The 10,207-nt window shown below is 52.4% G+C and overlaps 1 protein-coding gene across 3 annotated transcripts in view; it reads left to right on the top strand.

The window, feature by feature from the left end:
- Positions 1-4,350: 4,350 nt before the first annotated feature.
- Positions 4,351-10,207, top strand: part of LOC102486309 (uncharacterized) — an 18,749-nt gene continuing 12,892 nt past the window's right edge. For all 3 annotated transcript variants that reach the window (XR_334887.2, XR_334889.2, XR_001370530.1), the window contains exon 1: positions 4,351-4,542. The gene's annotated coding sequence lies outside the window, so the exon portion shown is untranslated. The remainder of the gene's footprint in view (positions 4,543-10,207) is intronic.

The following is a 10,207-nucleotide window of genomic DNA, read 5'->3' on the forward strand; positions in this document are numbered from 1 at the left end:
AGTCCAGCGATGTAACCATTACGTCATCTGCTGGTCCTGGCGTTTTCAAGTTCTAACATAAAGTAAGCCATCAAGAACTTGGTGTACGACTATTTTAAAGTGATAATTGCCTTTGTTTTTGATAGTGAAAAAGAGTGAATGTTCAACGGAAATCAGAAAAAAATCCAATTCAGGGGACCAGCAGTAAGCGTAATGGCTATGTTGCTGGACTCCCATGTAGTTGACCATGGTTCAAGTCCCGGACCCAGTGGCTTAAACTCACGCTGGGTGCATGTGCGTGCGTGCCCAAGATCCTGAGAGGAGAATGGAGGAGAAGGGATTGTGGCATGGCCATACCCCCGGGGAGTGATTTCTCGCTTTCTGTCTCTCTGTCTCTGTCTTTCTGGCGAGTGCACACGCCCTATAGTAAAAGCTTCTCAACAAAAAAAGAAAAAAAGAATCCAATTCAGAAAACAAGAGTGAATAAGCTAAAATCACCCGAATTCCTAGCACCCAGAAATAACCTGTTTATTGTGAATATTCTGTCACACATTGAATAGTGCATTTTGACACATGCACACTCATGTTAGCAGAGTGCTCCTTTGCACAGCTGAGAGTGCAATTAGTGTGGTTTGGTTGACCCCAAAGGTGCAAATGTTCAAGTCCCATGTGCTGGTAATAACAGAAAATTCACCATGCAAGCCAGCTGCTCTCTCCCAGGTTCTCATCATTTCCCTCCTGTGCACAGGGGTCCCTTAGTCCTTGCAGGTGTGTCTTGGGTAAGGAGCAGCATCCAGTCCCACCTGGTCCTATATTAATGCACTGACTGGGGTGGAAGGACAAACGACCAAGCATAAGCTGCTATTGGCAAGTACTATCCCAAGTTGTGGGTCAAGTTCACGACTTGGGAGAGGGGAAGGGCCTTGAACCAATGGGTTCTGAACCATTGACCCTTCAGTGCTAACCTTTCCAACTTTCTATCAACAATCCAGGTCAGGCCAGTCACAAAATTGGGGAGGACTGTGCTATACCTTTGTTCACTCCCTCTCCCTTTCTTCCCTGGCAATCAGCACAAAAGGTTTGTTGTATCCTTCACCCAGGACAATGGGGCAACTCATCCTCCCCTGCCATTCCTAGAGTTACTACCCCAGGGCACTCCATGGACTTTCTGTCCTGGCCTGTCTGTGCCTCAGACTAAGAGAAAGATAAACACAAACTCAACCTCCAGCAGCGCACCTTGCCACACAGACACATGTGTGCATGCACACGCACACACACACATTTTACTTAAATGGAATTATGCCATATATCTTCTTACATACCTTATTTTTTGGTAAACTTCAGTAATATGTTGCAGACAACTTTCTGTGTTTGAAAAATTAATTTGGTTGCAAGGCAAGTGATTGTAAGAATTTTATCACCAACTGTCTATGTACTTACCTAAACAATAGAGCCCGACAGATTCAGATTCCATCAACAAAACAAAGTTTTATGCTGTTCAAAGAAAACACGTGAAACTTGACATTATTTAAAGAATCACCTCATTTCATTCATTATTATTATATTTTTTTATCTGACCAGAGAGAGACAGAGAGGGCAAGCGAGAAAACAAGCCACCAGGTCTGAGATTTGAACCGTGGTCAGCCATGTAGGAGTTCAGCGCCTCAACCACCACACCATCTGCTGGCCCTGAAACTTGATATTTTTAAGTTTATTTATTTAATTCTTCCATGCGCAAGTGAGACAAAAAGACAGCACCCCCAACAGGGTCCCGATGCTGGGGTCCACCCTCAGCCCTTAGCCCTCAGCCAGCCCTGTGTCTTGGGTACTCGCAAGGAAGTCTCTGGACCCAAATCAGGAAGCTTCCCATGTGGGACTGCCTTGCCGAGCTCCATGCTTTACCTCTGCACCACTGCCTGGCCCTGGAACTTAATTTCGAATTCAGGGGCTATGGCCCTTTCCAATACATGACTGCAGCCCAACTGGAAACCTCCGAGCCGTGTCTTTTGGTAGAATCAATACGAAGTAAGGGCTGGAGGTTAGGACAAGCTGGGGGCGAGAACATGAAATGTGGAATACAGTTCATGGGCCCTGAGGACTGAAAAGGGCCTGCCAAGTTGCTGTTTGGCCTCCTGTTTGCTTTCCTCTGGTGACAGACAGCCACCACTTTACCAAGGCAGCCACGGCACCCTTGGCTGTCTCTTCTGACTCAAAACGTGTTGCCTTGGGTCCAGCAGGTGGTGTGGTGGTTAAGGTGCTGGACTAGTTCAGGTCCCAGGTTTGGCAGCTTGCTTTCTAGCTCTCACTCTTTCTTTCTGTCTGTCTGTCTCTGGTGAGTACTCATGCCCTGTAGCAAATTTAAAAATAATAATGATAAATAATTAAAAAAACAAAAGTGTTGTCTCTGTGAGTCTGGATTCCATCCTCCTGAAGGTTTGACTACTGCTGCAAGCTCCTGAAGGTTTGACTACTGGTGCAAGATCCCTGGGCACCCCGTGGAGAAGTGGAGGCCGCCCTGCCTCATAGCTTGATCGAGTCCAGCACTGATTGAGCATGGCTCTGTGGTCACAAGGCCAAACGCTTCATAACCATGGTCTCCATCTTCACAGCAGACTTAGGAGCGGCTCCATCCTATACCGAAGGAGAGTGAGCTCACAGAACTTCGCCAAGGCCCTACTGGCAGAAGCGGCAGAGACTTGAGAGTCCCCCTGAACCATCCCCCAGGACCACGTGTGTACCCCATAAGCCCCCATACAACATGCAAGGCAGGCATCATTATCCCCAATTTACAAAGAAGGAAAGCAAAACTCAAAGCAGCAGTTTAAGAACTCTGCCCTGAGCCAGCAGGTGGCATAGTAGTTGAGACGCTGGATCCCACGTGGCTGACTACACAGTTCAAATCCTGGGCCCAACAGCTTGAAAATCACCTCCTAGGGAGGATGACCTCCCCTTGGGATTTTGGGCACGCACACATGATGTGACCCGTGCGAGTTTCAAGCTGCCGGGTCCATGACTCAGACTGTGGTCGGCCATGTGGTAGTCCAGCACCTTCACCACTACACCACCTGCTGGGCCTTAGGTGGGGAGCCTCTTTAAGGTTGGCAACAGTGTCTGATTCAGCACCCACCCTCTCAAGGCCTCCCGACTGGCCCCACAGAGGATGGCAGAGGCCACTTGCTGGAGAAAGCCTGGTGCCAGCATCAGGGACACCATGACGTCTGGCCCTGGGGGAGGAGAGGGCTAGAAGAGAGGAATGGAGTAGCAGTCCCTTCTAGGCTGCTGTCTAGCAGCTGTGAAGGAGACTGTGAACAGAGGGGAGCTCTCAGCAGGGAGGGCAGAGACAAGATGGAAGGCTTCTGTGCAGGGCAAGGCTGGCCACTGGGAGGAGCCCTCTGCGGGCCTCAGAGCGGCTGTTTGGGAGCTGTGGCTGCTGCGTGTGCACAAGCTCCTCCACCAGGCTTTTCTGACCAGCCTCCACTGGCAGTGTGGGAAACCCGGGAATAGACCCTGCTGAGGGGGTCACGCTCCCATGGAGGAACTAGACAGCGGGAAAATACAGCAGTGTACGTGTAAAATAAGCACAGCACATGGGAAGTCCTGCAAGGGAAGCAGCAGGAGACGTGGTACGGATGCCGAGGTGGCCAGGGGAAGGCCTCTCCCAGAGCTGGAGCAGAGGAAGGAACCGGCCACAGGATGCTTCAGGGAGAGGGCACTTTGGTCTGGGAGAACCCCCAGCAGAGCACTCCTAGAGTCACCCCACTGTCCTTCCTCCTCAGGGTCCTGGGCCCCATTTGCATGATGGCAGGTGTGGCCTCCTGAGGTCCCAGCTTTCTGGGTCTCCCATCTCGCCACCACTCTCTTCATTCCCTAGGCCCCAGAAGCCAGGACTAATGTCTTGCCCATTGGGAGTTCCCAGAAACCCTCAAAACTCCTGCTCCAGTGCTGGGACACAGGGGCCAGGAGCGGAAGGAAATTCTCACACACATCTCCCTCCCAGGAGTTTGCTCATGTTCCCAGGCTGACAACTGGCCACCCTCAGGAGTCCGTCCCCCCACCCCTTCCTCCTCCTTCTCTCCCTGCCTCTCTTCTCCCCCTGCCCCCCTTCTTAAGCTTAATGACTTCCACATGGGCCTCTGGCGGCTGGAGCCAAGCCTCCCAGCATTGTCTGAAATCTCCAAATTTAGAAGAAATATGAAAATTGTCAACCACTCCTTCCTTAGGGGGTAAAAGCAACATTCGGCACCAGGGGCAGGTCAAGGCGAGGTGGTCACGTGCTAGTGTCCCAGCCAATTGGGGGCCCTGGAGGACTCGGCACCCGCCTTGCCCCAACACAGGGCTCGCCTCTTCAGCTCATATAAGGTAAAAGGCAGAGAGGCCTCTGTGGCCAGGGAGCCGCGGGCAAGGGGCTGAGGGGAGGGGAGCCCAGTGCCAGCCACTTAAAAATGCCTCTATGGCAGTGAGGGGTGCAGAGGCTGGGTCAAGTTCATTGGGAAGCAGCAACACCCCAACTACCCCCCATCTCCAGGCCCCCAGAAACCACACCTGAACCAGACTCCAGGAAAGGTAAGGACCAGCGGCAGACATGGGGACTGTGAGCGGGGCCACCAGGCGTCCTCCCCAAGGGACAGTGTCTGGGGAGTGTGTCTTTGGTCTTTCACTCGATGCCTTTTGCCTCTCTGGGCCTCAGTTTGCCCAACTGTACAGGAGCTGGACGCCACCTCTAAACATCCACCCAGCCCCGACTGGCCCTAATTCTGCGGTCCCGTTGGCTTCCAGGCCTCCCTGTCGCTGTGGTTCAGCGGAGGGATGGGGGGAGGGCAGGGGGAGTGGACAGTCAGTGCCCTGCCAGCCCCCGTACCAAGGCCTCACCACCATGCCCTGCCTGGGCTAATCTCCCTGCCTTCTAAGTAGGCAGTTCTCTGTCATTGTGTAGGGTTTGACTTCATAGCACCGAAAGCCTGGGTTTCCTGGCAAGAAATACTTTTCAAACAATAGTTTCAAGAGACAGAGTTGGGGAAGAAGGAATGTATGCCTGAGACCCCAGCAGGAAGCAGGGAGCCACGAAGGCCCTGGTGTTGGCTGCATAGGTAGCCCTGGGAAGGGTCACTGCCAGCCGCACGTGGGGCACCTGGGCTCCGGCCCCAGCTCTGCTCTCCACAGCTGACTGTGTAGCCCTGAGCTGGCACCCTCTCCTTTCTGGTCCACCTGCACAGCCAGGCCCCAGTGGTCTCCACGCAGGATGTGGCTCCTGACTTTCCGGGTCTCAGGGGGAGTCTTGGGGGCAGCCAGCACTGGGAACCCCCTAGGAGGTCCCTGAGCTGAGTTGGCACTTTAGCTGCAGGCTTAGAGCCCGAATAGATGCTTGAGGCTTGCCGGAGGTTTTGAGGGTTACCCTTAAAGACTGACTGAAGGCTTGGCCCAGGTGGAGTGCTGGCCCACAGAGTAAGCTTGACACCCCAAAGGAGCCATGAGTAGGGAAGGCAGCCTCTGGGTTCAGTAACACTGGTGTGTAAGACCTCCAGGGATCTGGCAGAAAGGGCAGCAGTGGGCTTCAGGACAGAGTGGAGCAGCCAGGGGACTCAGGGGAAGGCAGACACCTGAGATGTCACTGTGGGAGGAAGTAGCAGAGGCTTGTGATCAGGACCCAAGCACATACAAGAAGTGTCCAGTCAGGCTCCTCCGAACACTCTTTGGCCACATGGGGTGGAATGGAACCTGATCCTCCAGCCCTGGCCTGCCCAGCACCCTTACCTTCCCACTTCCGGTCATGAAGTTTTAGCATCCCACTGCTGGGGTCCGAGTCTGGCTTATTTACTTGCTGGACGTGTAACCCTGGTCAAGCCACTTGCCACCTCTGAGCCTCAACTTCCTCCTTGTAAAATGGGTGCAGTCTCGATTCTGACCTCCCTTGGTTTGGATGTACCCACACAAGAGCAGGATAAAGGGGCGGAGGTTACATTCTAGTTAGAACCCATGGCTCTGAGGGGCAAGATGTCCGCGTCATGTTTAGAGAGAAGTGGGAACGAGAAGCCATGGGGACCCCCCTGAGTTGCTAAAGAGGAAGCAGGCTCTGGTGAGAGGCAGGTCAGATCCCAAAGTGGGGGCACAGAACCACCTGCTTGAGACGCCTCACAGGCCAGAGGGGCCTCTTTCCTGCATTTGTGGAGCCTGGAACTCTGTATCCCTCGGGTCTATATGTCAGCCCCTCTCCCCATGCACAACCAGAAAGTGCTAAAGGGGATTCGAACTGAGTCTGTGACTCGCAGACATACACCCTGAGCTCACCCACCCGGCCCACTGAGAACACTGCGTGGAGGAAAGAGGGCTGACGGGAGGCTAGCTGCACCGAGGGCAAACCCAGGACTAGCTCCATGGACACGGGTCTTCCTTCAGTTCTGCGGCTGTGCCAGGACAGAAAGGACTGTGTTTGTCACTGGTCCCACTGCAGCTCTGTGGGCAAAATCAGCCCTTTCCCAGCTGACCAGTTCTGGGGAAGAGCTGACACATGGAGCCCTCAGGAACAGAATGTTCAGGCCCCTTGGTGTCACTTACCCACACAGCCATGTCCCATGCCCTGAGATCCTCCCGGTCTGGGCTCTGCCTCCTCCTGCAGTTTTCCAGCTGAACATTCCCTGGAGCTCAGGGCCACAGGGTGGTTCAAAGAACCGTGACAAAAGCTGTTTCCGATTGCTGTTGTCATGACGATTTTTTTCCATGTCTCACAGCTCACATGCACCAGTACTTCTCCAGGCTTTATACCTAGAGGGGGTTGCAGGGTCCCAGGGGCTGCCTATCAGCTGTATAGGACAGCACCTGATTATTTCCAAAGTGGCAACCAAGTTACGCTCCTACCAATGTCGGAGTGCTCCCCACTCCTCGGCCATACTGGAAATGATCAGATTTCTTGAAACATCTAGACTACACACTTCATTTTGCATGTATCAAATCTGCATAATAAAAAATGTAAGGAGGACGTGGAAATACAATGCCTGTGTGTGTTCTGCAGGGTGCTATGCTTCTGTCTGCCGGCTGTCTAGAAATTTGCCCTACATGTGCCAAGTTGCAGAACACCCTAAATCGCAGGCTCTTAGGAAGGCCCTTGGGTGGATGTAGGCACTGCCCATGTGGCTCGCCCCCAGCCCGGCAGAATGCAGTGGCCAAGGTCCAATAAGAGGTCACCTAGGGGCCAGCTGCAGGAATTTGGGGGAAAGAGCCCCCAGTGGCTGCCGCCTGCTGACAGCCTGTCTAGACAGGCCCCACAGGGCTCGGGGTTTAGGCTCCACCGCAGGTTGCGAGAGAGCAGAGGCCATCCTCCCCGCTTGCAAAAGAGGCGTGTTTGCAGTGCTGCTTCCCCACCAGAAATCTTTCCTCCAGTTCAGAACATTCCTAATGCACAGCATGAACCACTCGAGGCCCACAGAGGCCAGCTTATTCTGGATCCTTTTGTTCAGCTGAGGAGCCCAAGGCTGACTCCAGAGGCTGAGAGCTTTCTGATGTGTGTAGGGGGGGACCCTGTGCCCACGCGATGAGCGGCCATCTGGAACTTCTAGAGTGGAGCTAAGGTGCAGAAGCTGCAGTACAAGGTGCCAGGTGGACCCTAGGTTGCCTGGGTTGAACTTTGGATCTGCCTTGGAGACTCTGAGGGACCTTGGACAACTTATCAAAGTGCCCTATGCCTTGGTTAACTCATCTGTAAGATAAGGATGCTGGGCCAGCTGGTGGTATGGTGGTTAAGGTGACTGGATCCCACATGGGCCACTGCACCGTTTAAATCCTGGACCCAACAGCTTGAAAAACAGGCCAGGTGCGTGTGCACACATGCCCCAAATCCTGAAAGGAGAATGGAGGAGAAGAGACTGTGGTGTGCCAATCTCGGGGGGTGAGTTCTCACTTTCCCTCTATTTCTCTCTCTCTCTGTCCCTCTCTGGAGAGTGCATGCATCCTATAGCAAAAAAAAAACTTAAGCAAATTTTTGTTTAAGTAGGGATGCTAAGAATATCTATCTTGTTGGGTTATTGAGTTGCCTGGATTCAATTAATTAAAACTCATGAAACCCTTAGAACAATGACTGGCACATAATAATTACTCGATAAAAAGTAATAACTGCTAAAAGATGATTACTAAAGGCAGTTTCTTCAGAGGGATGGAAATGCCCTACTGGCATCTTGTCTTTGGACCTTGGGGGAGGGTCTCTTCTTTGTCCTGGTTCCTTCAAAAATGACGATTGCTATGTATCCAGTCATCCCAAGTGTGTGGCCCTTTTACCCAGCACGCTGAGGTAAGTACCACTATTCCTCTGGGCCTCCAGAGATTCAGAGAGGTTTAATCACTTGCCCGAAGATGCACAGCTGTAAGAGGCCAAGCTGGGGCTCAATCAGGTCTGGCTGACTCCAGAACGATGTGCCGATGTGCTTAACTGCTATGTTCTAGAACTACCTCCTGGGCCTGAACTAAAACTAGTGCTGGTTCTAACCTGCCTAGCTGGACCCACGGGATTTGTAAGCGAGGGCCATATGAAGTCTGGTCCCATCTTCTGGATTAGACCATTATGGAAAGGGATGAAACAGGGCTCCTCCATCTCCCCCCGCCCACTTGCCCCAGCTCTGGGTAAAATGCAGACCCTGGCAAAACAATCCCTCCTGCTAATGAGCACTGCCTGGCACCTCACCAGTCTTGGCTGCCCTTTGCCCTCCACAGCTCATCCAAGACTTGAAAAGGGAGTAGTTGGCTAGGCCAAGATGAAGGAAGCTCCCCTCCCTTGACTCCTCCCTAAGAGCCCATGCCAGTCATGAGACTTAAAGACCCCTCCTCTGACCCAAGCTAGCTAGGCTTCTTGAAAAACCTCCAAACTGGGAGGAGAAGGGGAGCGGGTGTCCCTCTCTGGAGAGTGCATGCATCCTATAGCAAAAAAAAAACTTAAGCAAATTTTTGTTTAAGTAGGGATGCTAAGAATATCTATCTTGTTGGGTTATTGAGTTGCCTGGATTCAATTAATTAAAACTCATGAAACCCTTAGAACAATGACTGGCACATAATAATTACTCGATAAAAAGTAATAACTGCTAAAAGATGATTACTAAAGGCAGTTTCTTCAGAGGGATGGAAATGCCCTACTGGCATCTTGTCTTTGGACCTTGGGGGAGGGTCTCTTCTTTGTCCTGGTTCCTTCAAAAATGACGATTGCTATGTATCCAGTCATCCCAAGTGTGTGGCCCTTTTACCCAGCACGCTGAGGTAAGTACCACTATTCCTCTGGGCCTCCAGAGATTCAGAGAGGTTTAATCACTTGCCCGAAGATGCACAGCTGTAAGAGGCCAAGCTGGGGCTCAATCAGGTCTGGCTGACTCCAGAACGATGTGCCGATGTGCTTAACTGCTATGTTCTAGAACTACCTCCTGGGCCTGAACTAAAACTAGTGCTGGTTCTAACCTGCCTAGCTGGACCCACGGGATTTGTAAGCGAGGGCCATATGAAGTCTGGTCCCATCTTCTGGATTAGACCATTATGGAAAGGGATGAAACAGGGCTCCTCCATCTCCCCCCGCCCACTTGCCCCAGCTCTGGGTAAAATGCAGACCCTGGCAAAACAATCCCTCCTGCTAATGAGCACTGCCTGGCACCTCACCAGTCTTGGCTGCCCTTTGCCCTCCACAGCTCATCCAAGACTTGAAAAGGGAGTAGTTGGCTAGGCCAAGATGAAGGAAGCTCCCCTCCCTTGACTCCTCCCTAAGAGCCCATGCCAGTCATGAGACTTAAAGACCCCTCCTCTGACCCAAGCTAGCTAGGCTTCTTGAAAAACCTCCAAACTGGGAGGAGAAGGGGAGCGGGGCCAGATGGTGGCACAATGGTAAAAGTCAACACACTGACGCTGACTCACAGGGAAGGTTCCAGGTTTGTGCCCAGAGACCTCCCTGAGTAGCTGAGAGTGTAACACAATATCAGCATCTTGTTGAGCTGCGGTCTCCATCTCTCTCACTTGTGGAAGAGAGAAAGAAACTTAAACAGAAAGAAAGGAAAGCTCCAAACTGAAAAGTACTCTGGACTCTGCAAGCTTACTAGAGACAGAGCTCAGCTACCCCTGGCCTCCACCCTACGCTCTCTTCCACTGCCTCCTTGAGAGAATACAAATGAACCGGACAGTCTGGGTGAGGCTGCAGGCCTCAGCACAACACCACAGTGGCCATGGCTGGACAGCTAGGCTCGGAGGACTCTAAGGACGCCGGAGAACC

This window comes from Tupaia chinensis, unplaced genomic scaffold, assembly GCF_000334495.1.
Source record: "Tupaia chinensis unplaced genomic scaffold, TupChi_1.0 Scaffold000303_1, whole genome shotgun sequence".
Taxonomy (NCBI): domain Eukaryota; kingdom Metazoa; phylum Chordata; class Mammalia; order Scandentia; family Tupaiidae; genus Tupaia; species Tupaia belangeri.